Raw genomic sequence first — 21,009 nt, 5'->3', positions numbered from 1 at the left:
GGAGGCGGACAATGAGGCGGACTAAGACAATGGCGAAGTGGGGTCCGCGTCCCGCGCCAGAGCTGCCACCGTGGACAGACGCCCACCCAGACCCTCCCCTATAGGTCAAGGTTTTGCGGCCGGAGTCCGCACCTTTGGAGGGGGGGTACTGTCACGTTCTGACCTTTATTTCCTTTGTTTTGTATTTATTTAGTATGGTCAGGGCGTGAGTTGGGCGGGCAGTCTATTTTTGTTTTTCTATGCTTTGGGGCATTTCTATGTTTCGGCATAGTATGGTTCTCAATCAGAGGCAGGTGTCATTAGTTGTCTCTGATTGAGAATCATACTTAGGTAGCCTGGGTTGCACTGTTTGTTTGTGGGTGATTGTCTATGTTAGTGGCTTGTGTCAGCACAGGTCTCATTTATAGCTTCACGGTCGTCATTGGTTTATTGTTTTTAGTTACTCTTTTGTATAGTGTTTCAGTGTTCTCTTTATTAAAAATTCACTATGAACACATACCACGCCGCATTTTGGTCCTCTGATCCTTCTCGCCTCTCCTCTTCAGATGAAGAGGAGGAAGACCGTGACACAATAGCTCAAGTCAAGACAGAAAGGGAGGCAGACAGGCGGAAAAGAGAAATTAATGAGATTGAAAGAACCAGATTTTAATCAGGATATTTTCTACTGTTTTTATTTGTCGGCTTTAGGCCTATGTATTTTACTTAGTTGACGATGGAAGGTATAGGCCTACTGCTGCATTGGCCTATAGGCAATCTCTGAGTTATATGTTCTCATTTCTTTGGCCGGCAATGGTTAATCAAGAAGACAGTGAATGTTTCTGAGTTTTCTTTTTTACTTAAATCTGCTTAAAAATCTATGGCAAGACCTGAAAATGGTTGTCTAGCAATGATCAACAACCAATTTGACAGAGCTTGAAGAATTTTTTAAAAAGAATAATGGGCAAATGTTGGACAATCCAGGTGTGGAAAGTTCTTAGAGACTTCCCAGAAAGACTCACAGCTGCAATCGCTGCCAAAGGTGATTCTGAAATGTATTGACTCAGGGGGTTGAATATTTATCTAATCAAGATACTGTACACAGTATTAGTATTTTATTTTTCATTAAGTTTTACACGTTAGAATCTTTCTTCAACTTTGACATGAGTATTTTGTGTAGATCGTTGACAAAAAAATGACAATTAAACCCATTTTAGTTCCACTTTGCAACACAATGAAATGTGGAAAAAGACTAGGTGTGTGAATGCTTTCTGAAGGCACTGTAATGTAACCCCAACCCTTAGAGCTAGAACCCTAACAGCTTACTAAACCTTACCAACCAGAGCCCGACCAGAGCAGGGCCCATTTCTCAGGACCTCTGAGTTCCTCTTTAAAGGCCCAGTGCAGCCAAAAATGTGATTTTCCTGTGTTTTATATATATTTCCACACCATGAGGTTGGAATAATACTGTGAAATTGTGAAAATGATAATAATGCACTTTTAGTGTAAGAGCTCACCAGGCAGTGAATTTTGTTAATTGACCAGTAGAAAAGAGACCAAACCTCTCTGCCAATAACAGCTAGTTCTCAGTTTTCCCCTCCCCACTCCCAGACAGTCTTAGAAAAATGATTGCTTGAGAAATTGCTCTTGCTAAGAAGCTATTTTTGTTATTTTTGACCATTTTGATTGAAAACAATCACAGTAAGGTACTTAATTGTTACCCAGAAATTATTTGATATTAAGATAAAAGCGGATGCATTGGGCCTTTAAACAACCATAACATTTAATCTGTCCATTCTGAGGAGCAGAAGGAGTATACACTTTGGAGGGAAGCCAAACTCAGAACCAATCAGGAGAGGAGATTGTGTCACTCCTGGACATATCAACTCTCCAAAGAGCCTCTCCAAACTTCTTCCCGGGCAAAAGCTACAAACAAAATGATACAATTTCCTCTTCATATTTCAAATGTTTGTCTATTTCAATCCCACTTGTACTGTACTGCCTGTCGTAGCAAGTGATTCAATGCCAATCAAAACAGCAATGTATTTGTAGAGCCTTGAAACAAGCCTGAGTCAGGAACACAAAGGGATAGTCCAGGATTATGGCAATGAGGCCCTTTATCTACTTCCCCAGAGTCAGATGAACCCGTGGATACCTTTGTTATGTCTCTGCATTCAGTTTGAAGGAAATTTAAGGAAAATATATGCGCTTTGGAACTATTCTCTGATGAGATGCGTTCCAAAAACATTTCTTGGGAAAAGAAACATGAGCAAAATGTTGAATATGTTTCCTCAGAGTGAGAATGTTGAATATGTTTCCTCCTTAGAGTGAGAATGTTGAATATGTTTCCTCCTTAGAGTGAGAATGCTGAATATGTTTCCTCCTTAGAGTGAGAATGCTGAATATGTTTCCTCCTTAGAGTGAGAATGTTGAATATGTTTCCTCCTTAGAGTGAGAATGCTGAATATGTTTCCTGCTTAGACTGAGAATGTTGAATATGTTTCCTCCTTAGACTGAGAATGTTGAATATGTTTCCTGCTTAGAGTGAGAATGTTGAATATGTTTCCTCCTTAGACTGAGAATGTTGAATATGTTTCCTCCTTAGACTGAGGATGTTGAATATGTTTCCTCCTTAGACTGAGAATGTTGAATATGTTTCCTCCTTAGAGTGAGAATGTTGAATATATTTCCTGCTTAGACTGAGAATGTTGAATATGTTTCCTCCTTAGACTGAGAATGTTGAATATGTTTCCTCCTTAGAGTGAGAATGCTGAATATGTTTCCTGCTTAGACTGAGAATGTTGAATATGTTTCCTCCTTAGACTGAGAATGTTGAATATGTTTCCTCCTTAGAGTGAGGATGTTGAATATGTTTCCTCCTTAGAGTGAGAATGCTGAATATGTTTCCTCCTTAGAGTGAGAATGCTGAATATGTTTCCTCCTTAGACTGAGAATGTTGAATATGTTTCCTCCTTAGACTGAGAATGTTGAATATGTTTCCTCCTTAGACTGAGAATGTTGAATATGTTTCCTCCTTAGAGTGAGAATGCTGAATATGTTTCCTCCTTAGACTGAGAATGTTGAATATGTTTCCTCAGAGTGAGAATGCTGAATATGTTTCCTCCTTAGAATGAGAACCTTTTGAAGCAGGAATGTAAGTGCCAGAAAAAGAGTCAAGACCCTGGAGCCCTGTGCCCACAGCTCTGCTTCGAGACTCACCATTCAGGTACTAGTGACATTTCACACACCGAAAGTGGTGTTGGCACGTTCTGCCGCATCCATATTCAAACTCCCAGCCGCTGTCAGTGGTTTAAAGTACTTGAGTAAAAATACTTTAAAGTACTACTTCAGTATTTTTGGGGTATCTGTACTTTACTTTACTATTTGTTTTTTTCGACACTATTTGTTTTTTTAATTCACTACATTCCTAAAGAAAATGATGTACTTTTTACTCTATACATGTCCCCTGACACCCAAAGGTACTCTACATTTTCAATGCTTAACAGTGGGCCAAAATCCCTGCTGCAGTGTGTCAAAACCTGGTCAAGAACTACAGGAAACATATGATCTCTGTAATTGCAAACAAAGGTTTCTGTACCAAATATTAAGTTCTGCTTTTCTGATGTATCAAATACTTATGTCATGCAATAAAATGCTAATTAATTACTTAAAAATCATACAATGTGATTTTCTGGATTGTCTCTCACAGTTGAAGTGTACCTATGATACAAATTACAGACCTCTACATGCTTTGTAAGTAGGAAAACCTGCAAAATCGGCAAATACTTGTATCAAATACTTGTTCTCCCCACTGTATGTTATCCCACAGTGTGCTAACTGCAAACGAACACAACGTGTAGTGAACACTTATTGGGACTTGAGGAGGGGCATTTCAGGCATTTCAGCCACGGTGTAGACTCTTCCACTACCAGTCAATGTACTGCATGTCTCAAGACAGGTCATCTATCATCAAAGTGGTGGGACCATAGATTTGGGAATCCACCTTTCTTTATGCGTCATAAACTAGGCACAATGGAGCAAAAGTTCCAGACTTAAATAGGACTCGTCTGTCCCTGGTGGCGGCCGCATCTGTGTCTCTCTCCAGCAACCAGACAGGCCAAACTACAGAGCTCAGCCATTTTCCTATTCATTGAAACCCTAATCTGTCAAGTGTTCCTTGTTTTTTAACATGAATAGCAAGTTTTAACCAACAATGCAATCATTGGACAGACCGCAGTATTCTTTTGGAAACATGGGTTTTTATTATGCTGGTGTTGTCTTGGTTAAGCATAGGACAGGTTTCAACTTTTACGATGTCTAGACATCCTCCCACTGCATGGTGTGAGCGGGTAATTATAGAGCAGCGTTTCCCAAACTTGGTCCTGGAGACCCCAAGAGGTGCAAGTTTTGGTTTTTGCCCCTAGCACTACACAGCTGATTCAAAGAACCAACTCATCATCAGGCTTTGACTATTTGAATCAGCTGTGTAGTGCTAGGGACAAAAATCAAAACTTGCAGCTCTTGGGGTCTCCAGGACCGAGTTTTGGAAATGCTGTAATAGAGAAAATTATCCTGCACACCCTCTTTGATAAATATCCTGACCTATTTGAGAAAAGGTGCAGTCTCTATCCCAATGTTTTAAACTCAAAATGCAGCTGGTACTCAGACTAACTGTAGTTCTAACATAGCGGGGTAGGCTGCGACAATGTAGTCTCTAACGTGTGTTTTACCCTTTTCATCTTGTGTGGTAATCAATCAATTAAATGTATTTATGAAGCCCTTTATATATCACAAGATGTCACAAAGTGCTATTCAGGAACCCAGCTTAATACCCCAAACAGCAAGCAATGCAGATGTAGAAGCACAGTGGCTTGGAAAAACTCCCTAGAAAGACAGGAACCTAGGAAGAAACCTAGAGAGGATCCAGGCTCTGAGGGGTGGCCAGTCATCTTCTGGCTGTGCCGGTTGGAGATTATAAGAGCACATGGCCATTAAGGCCCGATCGTTCAAGATGTTCAAACATTCATAGATGACCAGCGCGGTCAAATAATAATCACAGTGGTTGTAGAGGGTGCAACAGGTCAGCACCTTAGGAGTAAATGTCACTTGGCTTTTCATAGCTGAGTGTTCAGAGGTCGAGACAGCAGGTGTGGTAGAGAGACAGAGATAAGGAGGGAGAGAGAGAAAGAGAGAGAGGGAGAGGATGTAACGTTTTCTTGAGTCGAAGGAGAGGCGGACCAAAACGCAGCTTGGTGATTATTCATGGTTCTTTAATAAAGAAACTATACATGAATAGACTAACAAAACAAGACATGTGCAAAACCAAAACAGCCCTATCTGGTACAAACACAGAGACCGGAACAATCACCCACAAAACCCAACACCAAACAGGCTACCTTAATATGTTTCCCAATCAGAGACAATGACTAACACCTGCCTCTGATTGAGAACCATATCAGGCCAAACATAGAAATAGACAAACTAGACATGTAACATAGACTGCCCACTCAGATCACACCCTGACCAAACAAAACATAGAAACATACAAAGCAAACTATGGTCAGGGTGTGACAGAGGAAGGAAGAGAGGGGGAGAGGGAGAGACAAAACAGAAGGTCGGGGACAAGAAAGTGGCTATCTGAGCCCCCCTCCCTCTTGAACACGCACACATCATGGTGGGATTTAGCCATGTCTGCCATATCAATATTAGTTGATCCCTTGCACATACACATAAGCCATTTGCTTGATCCCTTGTAATCTGTTGTTACATTTGTAAATGTGTTTTATTCGAGGTTATACAGAGTGCTAGTTGAGTGGCTCTTGTTTGTGTTCCTATGGCCAAGTCCATCTGAAACACTATATACAGTATACAAAAGTATGTGGATACCCATTCAAATTAGTGGATTCGGGTATTTCAGCCACAGACGTTGCTGACAGGTCTATAAAATCGAGCGCACAGCCATGCGATCTCCATAGACAAACATTTTCAGTAGAATGGCCTTATTGAAGAGCTTAGTGACTTTCAATGTGGCACCATCATAGGATGCCATCTTTCTAACAAGTCAGTTTGTCAAATTTCTGCCCTGTTAGTGCTGCCCCGGTCTACTGTAAGTGATGTTATTGTGAAGTGGAAACGTCTAAGAGCAACAACAGCTCAGCCGCAAAAAGCACATAGCGCGTAAAAATAGTCTGTCCTCGGTTGCAACACACACTACCGAGGTCCAAACTGCCTCTGGAAGCAACGTCAGCACAAGAACAGTTCGTGGGAGGTTCATGAAATGGGTTTCCATGGCCGAGCAGCCGCACACAAGCCTAAGATCACCATGCGTAATACCGAGCATTGGCTGGAGTGGTGTAAAACTTGCCGCTATTGGACTGTGGAGCAGTGGAAACGTGTTCTCTGGACTGATGAATCACACTTCCCCATCTGGCAGTCCGACGGACGCATCTGGGTTTGGCGGAAGCCAGGAGAACGCTACCTGCCCGAATGCATAGTGCCAAATGTAAGGTTTGGTGGAGGATAAAAAAATGTTTTTCATGGTTCGGGCTAGGCCTGTTACTTACATTGTAGGGAAATCTTAAGGCTACAGCATACAATTACATTCTAGATGATTCTGTCCTTCCAACTTTGTGGCAACAGTTTGGGGAAGGCCCTTTCCTGGGTCAGCATGACAATGCCCCCGTGCACAAAGCGAGGTCCATACGGAAATGGTTTGTCGAGATCGGTGCGTAAGTACTTGGCTGGTCTGCACAGAGCCCTGACCTCAACCCCATCAAACACCTTTGGGATGAATTGGAATGCCGACTACGAGCCAGGCCTAATCACCCAACACCAGTGCCCAACCTCACTAATGCTTTCGTGGCTGAATGGAAGCAAGTCCCCATCTAGAGGACATCTAGAGGAAAGCCTTCCCAGAAGAGTGGTGTCTGTTATAGCAGCAAAAGGGGGACCAACTCCATATTAATGCCCATGATTTTAGAATGAGATGTTGGACAAGCAGGTGTCCACATACTTTGGTCATGTAGTGTAGGTGAAGATGTGTGTGAGTTTTGTCCCACCCCTCTGCTAGTCAGTTGGCGGTTTAATGAGTTCTTTACATATGCTTTCTTGTTGTTGTAATGATGATTGACTTTTATTCCTTTACACAGCGAAGATTACTTCAGGTTTCGATTTCAAATGTTAACTTTATATGAATCAACCTGTTGCTATATGACTCAACCTGTTGCCTGTTTTTATCTAATCACTGGCAATATAGAAATCTGAGTCCTTGGATGTCTTTGCTTTGGCTCGACACCCCTTTTATGTCCATGATACAAGGGGATCACACAGACCTGGGTGGTTTCCTCAACTTCGCTCTCAATGTCAAACAGTGGATTTATATGGACTTTTATTGGGTGATTCTGACTGATAAGAGTCAATGCAACTTCTTCACGTTGTCCCATAGAGGCCTGTTGGTTTTATGTTCTATGTAGGTTATATGTTCTATGTAGGTTATATGTTCTATGTAGGTTATATGTTCTATGTAGGTTATATGCTCTATGTAGGTTATATGTTCTATGTCTTGTTGAATGTTTCTGTTCTGTCATCAAATCAAATCAAATTGTATTGGTCTACACATATTTAGCAGGTGTTATTGCGGGTGTCGTGAAATGCTTGTGTTCCTAGCTCCAACAGTGCAGTAATATCACACAATTCACAACAATACACACAAATCTGAAATAATGGAATTAGGAATTATATAAATATTAGGAAGAGCAATGTCGGAGTTCGGAGTATAAATATATATATATATATATATATATATATATATATATATATATATATATATATATATATATATATATATGTACAGTATATATACTGTGTACATATATATATATATATATATATATATGTTTACTCCGGAGTCCGACAATGCTCGTCCTAATATTTCTATATTTGCTAATTCCAGTCTCTACACATATGAAATGAGCAAAGCAGTATGTAAACATTGTTAAAGTGACCAGTGTTACATTATTAAAGTGACCAGTGATTCCATGTCTATGTATTTAGGGCAACTGCCTCTAAGGTTCAGTGTTGAGTAACCGGGTGGTAGCCGGCTAGTGACAGTGACTTAGTTTAGGGCAGGCTGCTGGGATGGAGGCTGGCTAGTCATGGCTATTTAACATTTTGATGGCCTTGAGACAGAAGCTGTTTTTCACTCTCTCGGTCCCAGCTTTGATACACCTGTACTGACCTCGCCTTCTGGATGATAACAGAGTGAAAAGGCCGTGGCTTTTCATCAAGATCCTTGATGGTGACAAGCTTACTAACACACAGCTAACACACAGCTAACACACAATAGCACACAGCTAACACACTAGCAAACACTAGCACACAGCTAACACACAGCTAACACACATTAGCACACAGCTAACACCCACTAGCACACAGCTAACACTCAGCTAACACACACTAGCAAACAGCTAACACACAGCTAACACACATTAGCACACACTAGCACAGCTAACACACAGATAACACACAGCTTGGCTGAGATAATGAGTGGGCTGGACATACCAAGAGATGAGTTTGGATTGGTCGGCCATATAGCACGCCTTTATTTGAGCTGGTCAGTATATCTAGGTAAACCTGTCAAACACAGCTGTTTTAAAATGTATAGTGTATTACAGTTTTTCTTGATTGCTTAAACACAAAAACTGGTTCCTGTAGCACAAAACCCATACCCTTACGTCATTCCCAAAAACACACACACATTTTCCATAACCGTAAACACTATTCACCTGTTTACAGACGTTTCAATATTAAAAAATCTTGCAAAACCTTACACATAAGTGGCCAAATGAATCATTCATTGCACTATATATTCATTCAGCAAACACATGCTCTCAATATATTTAACTCAAGTCATTTCAACCTAAACTCAAAGAGCACACCTTTATCCAGGTGCAAACACTAACAGTATGACCGCTCGTGTCGTGTTCTAAATACATTTAGAAATCTATATTATTCAATTATTCACCCACACTGCCCGCACGCACCAACGAGCGTCTGCGTTGCCAAGGGCTAAAATAGAAGACAGTTCTGTTTCTGCTGCAGATCACGCTGCAAGTCCTGCCTCTCCCATCTCCTCAATGGTTTAAAGAAGCAGGTACCCATGTGCCATCTCCTCATTGGTAATACCCATGTGGGTGACTGAAATACGAACAAGGTTGGTGGAGGTAATGCACCTAATTTATGAAAGTTGAGGAGAGATGACTAGAAACGATTCGGTTGACCGTTTTATGTGTGGATTAATTGTCGGAGTAGAGGACCTTGTGCATTTCAGGTAAAATAACAACTCAATGTTTATATCCCAGGACAAATTAGCTAGCAACAGCAAGCTAGCTAAATAGGACAAGTTAGCTAGCAAGTGCAAGCCAGCTAGCTAAATTTCCATAAATGTTTAATGCTTTTCGACCTGTCCCCAAATTAATGTAATTGGTTCAGTTTGATTTGATATTTTAACCTGCGTGTCGTGATCGCGTTTGGTGTGGGGGGGACAAAATAAATGTATGCAGGCTGGCGCACGCTGGTGCACGATGGTGCACGATGGCGCACGATGGGTTCTGTGTAAGATGGGTTCTGTGTTAGTCTCAAAATTGTTAACACACCAATCAGAATTGCAGGTTCAATTAATAGGGCCTAGAAGTATGTCCATGTGCTTTGGAACAACGGATCAAAACAATGTCGAAGTTGCAAGACAACAGAGAGGAAGTGGACAAGGACAAGGACGACAGCAACAAAGACAAGTAATCTCAGATGAAATTCGTGCCACCCTAGTTCATCACGTGCTCATACATGGGAGGACTATGAGAGAAGCTGGACAGCTAGTGCAACCCAACCTGAGCTGTTACACGGTTGCATCCATTGTCTCTACTTTCAGAAGGGAAAACAGGTAATTTGCCTTGTTGTTACCGTGATACATGTAATGTTGTAGTGCATATAGACTGAATCTCCACTTTGCTCTCAGTGTAGTTTTTACCACAGTAATGGATGACCATAGGTCAGTAATGGTCAAATTTCATTTTTGCAGAACTGAGAGGCAGCCATCTATTAGTGGTAGGCGGAGACTTCTCACAGCTGAGCAGGAGACTGACCTGGTGAATATGGTGATTGCCAATAATACCATCTGTTTGAGGGAAATTCAAACCCAAATAGTTGAAGACAGGTAGTCTTCCAAGGAATTGATAGCAGAGTGTATGACTGCAACCCTTACGAACAGCAACACCTCCTGGAGACGCCTGTGGTGATGTGTCTGTGGAGTCTATCCAGGGTTTTCTAAGGCACACAAGGGCATTTTTCCCACGCTGCCTGGAAAGAGCAAACATAATGTGTTTTTTATTTTATTTATTTCACCTTTATTTAACCAGGTAGGCAAGTTGAGAACAAGTTCTCATTTACAATTGCGACCTGGCCAAGATAAAGCAAAGCAGTTCGACACATACAACGACACGGAGTTACACATGGAGTAAAACAAACATACAGTCAATAATACAGTAGAAAAATAAGTCTATATACGATGTGAGCAAATGAGGTGAGATAAGGGAGGTAAAGGCAAAAAGGCCATGGTGGCAAAGTAAATACAATATAGCAAGTAAAACACTGGAATTGTAGATTTGCAGTGGAAGAATGTGTAAAGTAGAAATAATAATATTGGGGTGCAAAGGAGCAAAATAAATAAATAAAATAAAATAAATACAGTAGGGGGAGAGGTAGTTGTTTGGGCTAAATTATAGGTGGGCTATGTACAGGTGCAGTAATCTGTGAGCTGCTCTGACAGCTGGTGCTTAAAGCTAGTGAGGGAGATAAGTGTTTCCAGTTTCAGAGATTTTTGTAGTTCGTTCCAGTCGTTGGCAGCAGAGAACTGGAAGGAGAGGCGGCCAAACAAAGAATTGGTTTTGGGGGTGACCAGAGAGATATACTTGCTGGAGCGCGTGCTACAGGTGGGTGATGCTATGGTGACCAGCGAGCTAAGATAAGGGGGGACTTTACCTAGCAGGGTCTTGTAGATGACATGGAGCCAGTGGGTTTGGCGACGAGTATGAAGCGAGGGCCAGCCAACGAGAGCGTACAGGTCGCAATGGTGGGCAGTATATGGGGCTTTGGTGACAAAACGGATGGCACTGTGATAGACTGCATCTGTTGAGTAGGGTATTGGAGGCTATTTTGTAAATGACATCGCCGAAGTCGAGGATTGGTAGGATGGTCAGTTTTACAAGGGTATGTTTGGCAGCATGAGTGAAGGATGCTTTGTTGCGAAATAGGAAGCCAATGCTAGATTTAACTTTGGATTGGAGATGTTTGATGTGGGTCTGGAAGGAGAGTTTACAGTCTAACCAGACACCTAGATATTTGTAGTTGTCCACGTATTCTAAGTCAGAGCTGTCCAGAGTAGTGATGTTGGACAGGCGCGCAGGTGCAGACAGTGATCGGTTGAAGAGCATGCATTTAGTTTTACTTGTATTTAAGAGCAATTGGAGGCCACGGAAGGAGAGTTGTATTGCATTGAAGCTTGCCTGGAGGGTTGTTAACACAGTGTGACGTTGATGAGATATTATGGCCTGACCCAGACCTGAGACGAGATGATGAGAACGCTGATGCTGATGCTGAGTAACCTGAACATTTGCTGCATTTGGACATAAAGCCTTTGGAAATGGGGTATTTTACTGTGCATGGACTCTTCCTTACATGTTTTGTCAGTGTGACATTTCAAATGTCAGGTTGTTGACTTAAACAGCATATCCAGTAGTATTCCCTTATCCACTAATGTAAGAGGTATTTATTACAGTACTGTTTTGAATTTCTCTCGCCAGGGTGTTTCTGAAAGGGCTATCTGGATAGTCAGTGCTGTGATTTTACCCAGTTCTATAATATTTATCTGAAAATCTAATCTTAACATTTTGGTAGCAGTATTTTGAATGAATCCCTCCAGTGTGTCACAAACAGTCATGTAGTCTGTGTTTTTAACAGCTTGTGTGTGTTGTCTGAGGTAAACGTTTGAATTGGGACCCAGAAGTTAGATGTTTGTACCGTTGGGTGTGAGTTTTTTAAATTGTGTGTGAAGATTTGAGAAAATGGTGAGTTGTTCCAGGAATAGTGTCTAAGCAATTGAAAAAAACATGTTGCTCTCCGCTTTATGGCAGACCGTGTTTTGAAATCAGTGCAATTCGAGTATGATAGAGTAACCGATGTGAAATGGCTAGGTAGTTAGCGGGGTGCGCTAACGTTAGCTGGCTGGCTCGCTAGCTAACGTTACATGCATGATCTTATTATTCGTATCTCAGAGCTATTTGCTTTGCTAGCTAACATTGAACATGGTTGGTTAGCTATCTGCAGATTCATGCAGGGTAGTAACCTCAGGTAGCCACTGCCTAACTCCTGTCTTATATCCTTCACTTTGTGGCCTTAGACACGTTGGGTTGTGGGTCGTGGGGGGGTCAGATAGGCACTGCCTAATCCCTGTCTTATATCCTTCAATAAGTGACATTAGACACATTGGGTTGGGGGTCGTGGGGGGGTCAGAAAGGCACAGCCTAATTCCTGTCTTATATCCTTCACCTTGTTTTACACAAGCAGTGGGTGAGCTTTGGATCTCACTATCAAGTTTTATTGCGAATGTTGCTGGCATCCTCTTCAGAGCATTAGGTAGGTCGGGCACTGATGTCGGTCGATTAGGCCTGGCTCGCAGTCAGCGTTCCAATTCATCCCAAAGGTGTTCAATGGGGTTGAGGTCAGGGCTCTGTGCAATGCCAGCTAAGTTCTTGCACATCGATATTGACAAACCATTTCTGTATGGACGGGGACATTGTCAAGCTGAAACAGGAAGGAGCCTTCCCCAAACTGTTGCCACTAAGTTGAAAGCACAGAATCGTCTAGAATGTCATTGTATGCTGTAGCCTTAAGATTTCCCTTTACTGGAACTCAGAGGCCTGAACCATGAAAAACAACCCCAGACCATTATTCCCCCTCCACCAAACTTTACAGGTGGCACTATGCATTCGGGCAGGTAGCATTCTCCTGGCATCCGCCAAACCCAGATTTGTCCGTCAGACAGCCAGATGGTGAAGCGTGATTCATCAAACAGGTGCCATTAATACAGGTAACGAGTGGAGGACAGAGGAGCCTCTTAAAGAAGAAGTTACAGGTCTGTGAGAGCCAGAAATCTTGCTTGTTTGTAGGTGACCAAATACTTATTTTCCACCATAATTTGCAAATAAATTCATTAAAAATCCTACAATGTGATTTTCTGGATTTTTTTTCTCATTTTGTCTGTCATCGTTGAAGTGTACCTATGATGAAAATCCAGGCCTCTCTCATCTTTTTAAGTGTGGGAGAACTTGCACAATTGGTCGCTGACTAAATGTTGTGTTTCTTTTATTACTAAGTTCTGTTTCTAGTCATCTAAACTCAAGAATTCATCTTAAGTTGTTTTTATTAATGGTTTTCATATTTTCAAGGCAAACCTGCTCCTAGAGGGGGGAGGCTATTTCAATCTGAACTTTCTTTCTCTGATAGTGTAATGTTAATTATGCATTCAATGGTCTTTCATTCCATTTTATATCCATCTGATTAATACTTGATCAACTCTGAGGTTACCATTGACCAGATCAACATACAAAGCCAAACAATGACTGGTAACTCTTCACTGTAATAATGTTTTGATGTGATTGAACTGCTGTGTTCTCTCTGCCTTTAACAAATAATACCGTTTTATTGAGCTTGTTTGAAGGAATGTGTTACCCAGGGACATTTGCATGTCTAAAGCTCCCGTGGAAGAAACTCCTGATGCCATCGGCCCAAGGACTAGAGGTTGGGTTCCATAAGCTGGACTGAAGACTAAAGGACAAACTATCTTGTGGTCCGTTTCTTCCTGTATTGGACACAGGCTGTTCATGTACAGTTTCTGTCCAGGGAAGACTTGTACGCTCGGCCTTAAACTATGTGCTCTCCGTCACCTCTGGGTCTGCATGGCAAATGGCCCAGGAACACAAGGAAAACACTCCCCCTGTTTAGAGGCCAACATGTCTCTCTCTCTCTCACACACATACACACACTGTTGGAATCTGTGACAGAATATTACTACTGCAGCCATGTTTGTATCTATTTGAGACTTCTTGCCTGAAGATAACTCCAGTGGCCAGTTTATTAGGTACCCGCTCACAAAAATGGTTTCCTCCTAAAGCAGGCAGACAAGTATCGAAGCATTCTAAGCAACGTTGAGGTATGATCATTGGTGCCAGGATGGCCAGTTCCAGTATCTCAGAAACAGCTAGCCCCCTAGGCTTTTCACGCAGGACAATGTCTAGGGTTTACCTAGCACATCGTGCGACAAGCATCCAGTCAGCGGCAGTTCTGTGGGAGAAAACAGCTCGTTGATCAAATCAAATCAAATGTTATTAGTCACAGTGAAATGCTTACTTACAGGCTCTAACCAACAGTGCAGTTTAAAAAATACGAAAAACAATAAGAGATAAGAGTAACAAGTAATTAAAGAGGAGCAGTAAAAAATCTCAATATTTTCAGGGGGTGTGGAGGCGATAGACAGGGTATTACAGTACAGAGTCAATGTGGAGGCTATATACAGGGTATTACAGTACAGAGTCAATGTGGAGGCTATATACAGGGTATTACGGTACAGAGTCATTGTGGAGGCCGTATACAGGGTGTTACGGTACAGAGTCAATGTGGAGGCTATATACAGGGTATTACGGTACAGAGTCAATGTGGAGGCTATATACAGGGAGGTGCTGGTACAGAGTCAATGTGCAGGGGCACCAGTTAGTTGAGGTAGTATGTACATGTAGGTTGAGTTATTAAAGTGACTATGCATAGATTACAACAAAGAGTGGCAGTGGTGTGGAGAGGTCGAAGGAGAATGACAAGAATCGTGCAAGCTATCAAAGCAAGCAGTAAAGCTTCATATGACACCAATTTTCACTTTGTAGCACCTACAGATGAAACATTATGGAGTCTTAAAGGAGGCCTGTATTACTTACAGTTGAAATATTATGGAGTCTTAACCTGTTTGGGATAGGGGGCAGTATTTTCACGTTCGGATGAAAAGCGTGCCCAGAGTAAATTGCCTGCTACTCAGGCCCAGAAGCTAATATATGCATATTATTAGTCGATTTGGATAGAAAACACTCTGAAGTTTTTAAACCTGTTTGAATGATGTCTGTGAGGATAGCAAAACTCATATGGCAGGCAAAAACCTGAGAAAAATCCAACCAGGAAGTGGGAAATCTGAGGTTTGTAGTTTAACTCATTGCCTTTCCAAGATAGTGTGGGGTCATATTGCACTTCCTAAGGTCCTCCTTAGAACCTTGTTTCAGGCTTCTACTGTGAAGGGGAGCGGATACGAGCTGTTTGACTAAGGGGTCTGGCAGAAGGCGATGAGCTAAGTCATGCGCACGGCCATGAGAGTGAGCTGCGTTCCCTTTCATTTCTAAAGACAAAGGAATTGTCCGGTTTAAACATTATTGAAGATTTATGATAGAAAACATCCTAAAGATTGATTCTATACATCATTTGACATGTTTCTATGAACTGTAATAGAACTTTTTGGACTTTTTGTCTGGACTTTCATCTGGACTTGCCAGCGTCTTATGAATTTCGATTGGTGAACTAAACGCACTAACAAAAATGAGATATTTGGACATAAAGATGAACTTTATCGAACAAAACAAACATTTGTGGAACTGGGATTCCTGGGAGTGCATTCTAATGAAATTCAAAGGTAAGTGAATATTTATAATGCTATTTCTGACTTTTACTGACTCCACAACATGGCGGGTATCTGTATGGCTTGTTTTTGTGGCTTAGCGCTGTACTCAGATTATTGCATGGTGTGCTTTTTCCGTAAAGCTTTTTTGAAATCTGACACAGCGGTTGCATTAAGGAGAAGATTATCTTTAATTATGTGCATAACACTTGTATCTTTTATCAAGGTTTAATGATGAGTATTTCTGTAAATTGATGTGGCTCTCTGCAAATTCGCCGGATGTTTTCGAGGCACAACATTAGTGAACATTACGCGTCAATGTAAACTGAGATTTTTGGATATAAATATGAACTTTATCGAACAAAACATACATGTTGTTAGGGTTTTCTTCCGTCGAAGGAGAGGACCAAAATGCAGCGTGGTAATTTTTAAACACGAACATAACAAAAACGTAACACGAAAACCTAACAGCCTATACTGGTGCAAACTAACACAGAGACAGGAACAATCACCCACGAAACACTCAAATAATATGGCTGCCTAAATATGGTTCCCAATCAGAGACAACGATAAACACCTGCCTCTGATTGAGAACCACTTCAGGCAACCATAGACGTCCCTAGAAAACCCCACTATACCACAATCCCAATACCTACAGAAAACCCCAAGACAAAACACACCACATAATAAACCCATGTCACACCCTGGCCTGACCAAAATAATAAAGAAAACACAAAATACTAAGACCAGGGCGTGACACATGTATTGTGTAACATGAAGTCCTATGAGTGCCATCTGATGAAGATCAAAGGTTAGTGATTCATTTGATCTCTATTTCTGCTTTTTGTGACTTCTCTCTTTGGCTGGAAAATGGCTGTATGTTTTTCTGTGACTAGGCGGTGACCTAACATAATCGTATGGTGTGCTTTCACTGTAAAGCCTTTTTCAAATGAGACACGATGTGTAGATTAACAAGAAGTTAAGCTTTAATTTGGTGTACTGCCTTGTGAATACATGAAAGTTAAATATTTCAAAAAACATATTTTTGAATTTCGCGCTCTGCCATTTCAGCGGATATTGTCGAGGGGTTAAAGATGAAATATTATGCCGTCTTTTAGGAGGCCTGTAACACCTACAGATGAAACATTACTGAGTCTTAAGAGGCCTGCAAAACCTACAAATGAAACATTATGGAGTCTTAAAGGAGGTCTGTAACACCTACAGATTAAACATTATGGAGTTTTAAAGGAGGCCTGTAACACCTACAGATGAAACGTTATGGAGTCTTAAAGGAGGCCTGTAACACCTACAGATTAAACATTATGGAGTTTTAAAGGAGGCTTGTAACACCTACAGATTAAACATTACGGAGTTTTAAAGGAGGCCTGTAACACCTACAGATGAAACATTATGGAGTCTTAAAGGAGGCCTGTAGCACCTACAGATGAAACATTATGGAGTTTTAAAGGAGGACTGTAACACCTACAGACGAAACATTATGGAGTTTTAAAGGAGGCCTGTAACACCTACAGATTAAACATTGTGGAGTTTTAAAGGAGACCTGTAACACCTACAGATGAAACATTATGGAGTTTTAAAGGAGGCCTGTAACACCTACAGATTCAACTTTATGGAGTCTTAAAGGAGGCCTGTAACACCTACAGATGAAACATTATGGAGTCTTAAAGGAGACCTGTAGCACCTACAGATGAAACATTATGGAGTCTTAAAGGAGGCCTGTAACACCTACACATGAAACATTATGGAGTTTTAAAGGAGGCCTGTAACACCTACAGATGAAACATTTTGGAGTTTTAAAGGAGGCCTGTAACACCTACAGATGAAACATTATGAAGTTTTAAAGGAGGCCTGTAACACCTACAGATTAAACATTATGGAGTTTTAAAGGAGACCTGTAACACCTACAGACGAAACATTATGGAGTTTTAAAGGAGGCCTGTAACACTTACAGATTAAACATTATGGAGTTTTAAAGGAGGCCTGTAACACCTACAGATTCAACTTTATGGAGTCTTAAAGGAGGCCTGTAACACCTACAGATGAAACATTATGGAGTCTTAAAGGAGGCCTGTAACACCTACACATGAAACATTATGGAGTTTTAAAGGAGGCCTGTAACACCTACAGACGAAACATTATGGAGTTTTAAAGGAGGCCTGTAACACTTATAGATTAAACATCATGGAGTTTTAAAGGAGGCCTGTAACACCTACAGATGAAACATTATGGGGTCTTAAAGGAGACCTGTAGCGCCTACAGATGAAACATTATGGAGTCTTAAAGGAGGCCTGTAACACCTACACATGAAACATTATGGAGTTTTAAAGGAGGCCTGTAACACCTACATATGAAACATTTTGGAGTTTTTAAGGAGGCCTGTAACACCTACAGATGAAACATTATGGAGTCTTAAAGGAGGCCTGGGTCGTAATGTCATAAATATGCCAACTTTGATTAAATATTTCTCAATTATGCTTCTAGATACAAATGTTAAATGTGTGTCAACAATCCTTCCTCCAAAGGACCATTCTATGAAGCTATTTCATGAAAATCCCCTAAATCATGTTCTTTTTTGTCTGTGATTCGTGAGGAATCACTCAATAGATTGTTTCCTCTGTGTTGTCTACGAATCATTGCATTCACAGTGTTGTGCATCTGAGGCTGACATAGTGCTACCTCATGAGTTATTAATGTCTCCAACATCTGACAGTCTGAGAAAAACAGCTGTGAAACTATCAGCACTAGTGAAGAATATTATATAAACTACAATGGGTAGGCTTCCATGTTTCCTCAATGTTGGAGATGTCTGAAAGATAATCCTTAAAGGTTATACTTTACATTTGTTCACAAAATTCATGTAAACTATAAGTCTATGTTTTTCACCCATATTATACTGAGTTTGACCCAGACCCAGCAACTTTCCCCATTAATTTATGAAGCCTGAGTTTTTATAATCAATCACATTTATTTATAAAGCCCATTTTTACATCAGCAGTTGTTCCAAACTGCTTTACTGTAACCCAGCCTAGACCCCAAAGAGGTTTAGGAAAATTAGTAATGTCCCGGGTAGAGGACAAGCTTTCACAGCAGTCCATCACGCAGGAAGAAAAGTACTACCATGTGCGGGGTTGGGGAGTAACGGATAACTTAAAACCTTTTTTATATATTTTTTTACTGTAATCCATTACGTTACCAGCAAAAATATTGTAATCAGATTACAGATACTTTTGAAAAACTACTAGGATTTTTGCAGATCTTTTTTTTTTTCACACCTTTCTTTTTTACAATGACATACAAATTAGCATTGAAAAAGGGCAAGTTTAAGTTTGTTCTGCCTGAGTGAATCTGAACACAAGTCAAGTTTGATGGAACAGGGAAAAGATCAGGAACAGGCTTTTGGAGGCAACAGTCCAACCTATGTCTTCCACTGTTGCGACTGCTGTCGGTATCCAAAGATTATCCAACATGAAGAAACGCTTGGAGGTAAGGAGGACAGCAGTGATGTAGCCTACGGCAGTGGTGTAGCACAGTTTTGCGTGGCTCCCGCAAGGTTCCAAGCAAGCTTGAGACCCTGGGTCTCGATCCCGTCTTGTGCAATTGGATCCTGGACTTCCTGACGGGTTGCCCCCAGGTGGTGAAGGTAGGAAACATCACCTCCACTTCACTGATCCTCAACACGTGGCCCCTCATGAGTTGCGTGCTCATTGAGTTGGAGGCCAAGCACGCCTCTAACTTAATCATCAAGTTTGCAGACGACACAACAGTAGTAGGCTTGATTACCAACAACAATGAGACAGCCTACAGAGAGGTGAGGGCACTCGGAGTGTGGTGCCAGGAAAATAACCTCTCACTCAACATCATCAAAACAAAGGAGATGATCATGGACTTCAGGAAACAGCATAGGGAGCACCCCCCTATCCACATCGATGGGACAGCAGTGGAGAAGGTTTAAGTTCCTCGGCGTACACATCACTGACAAACTGAAATGGTCCACCCACACAGACAGTGTGGTGAAGAGGGCGCAACAGTGCTTCTTCAACCTGAGGAGGCTGAAGAAATGTGGCTTGTCACCTAAAACCCTCACACATTTTTACAGATGCACAATTGAGAGCATCCTGTTGGGCTGTATCACTGCTTGGTACGGCAACTGCACTGCCCACAACCGCAGGGCTCTCCAGAGGGTGGTGCGTTCTGCATAACGCATTACCGGTGGCAAACTACCCACCCTCCTGGACACCAACAGCAACCGATGTCACATGAAGGCCAAAAAGATAATCAAGGACAACAACCACCCAAGCCACTGCCTGATAACCCTGCTATCATCCAGATAATCAAAAGCAACAATCAGTATCTGGTTTGGCCACCATCTGCATTAAGTACTGCAGTGCATCTTCTCTTCATGGGCTGCACCAGATTTGCCAGTTCTTGCAGTGCGATGTTACCCCACTCTTCCACCAAGGCACCTGCAAGTTCTCAGACATTTCTGGGGTGAATGGCCCTAGCCCTCACCCTCCGATCCAACAGGTCCCAGACGTGCTCAATGAGATTGAGATCCGGGCTCTTCGCTGGCCATGGCAGAACACTGACATTCCTGTCTTGCAGGAAATCACACACAGAACGAGATGTATGGCTGGTGGCATTGTCATGCTGGAGGGTCATGTCAGGATGAGCCTGCAGGAAGGGTACTCACTCCTGGTGAGACAAACCACGACTCGTCAGTGAAGAGCACTTTTTGCCAGTCCTGTCTGGTCCAGCAACGGTGGGTTTGTGCCCATAGGCGGCGTTGTTGCCGTTGATGTCTGGTGACGACCTGCCTTACAACAGACCTACAAGCCCTCAGTCCAGCCTCTCTCAGCCTATTGCGGACAGTCTGAGCACTGATGGAGGGATTGTGCGTTCCTGGTGTAACGTGGACAGTTGTTGTTGCCATCCTGTACCTGTCCCGCAGGTGTGATGTTCGGATGTACTGATCCTGTGCAGGTGTTGTTACAAGTGGTCTGCCACTGTGAGGACGATCAGCTGTCTGTCCTGTCTCCCTGTAGCCCTGTCTTAGGCATCTCACAGTATGTACTTTGCAATTTATTGCTCTGGCCACATCTGCAGTCTTCATGCCTCCTTGCAGCATGCCTAAGGCAAGTTCACACAGATGAGCAGGGACCCAGGGCATCTTTCTTTTGGTGTTTTTCAGAGTCAGTAGAAAGGCCTCTTTAGTGTCCTAAGTTTTCATAACTGTGACCTTAATTGCCTAC

The sequence above is a fragment of the Oncorhynchus mykiss genome, chromosome 11 (genome assembly GCF_013265735.2).
Source record: "Oncorhynchus mykiss isolate Arlee chromosome 11, USDA_OmykA_1.1, whole genome shotgun sequence".
In the NCBI taxonomy this organism is placed as follows: Eukaryota; Metazoa; Chordata; class Actinopteri; order Salmoniformes; family Salmonidae; genus Oncorhynchus; species Oncorhynchus mykiss.
This window is presented reverse-complemented; position numbering follows the sequence as displayed.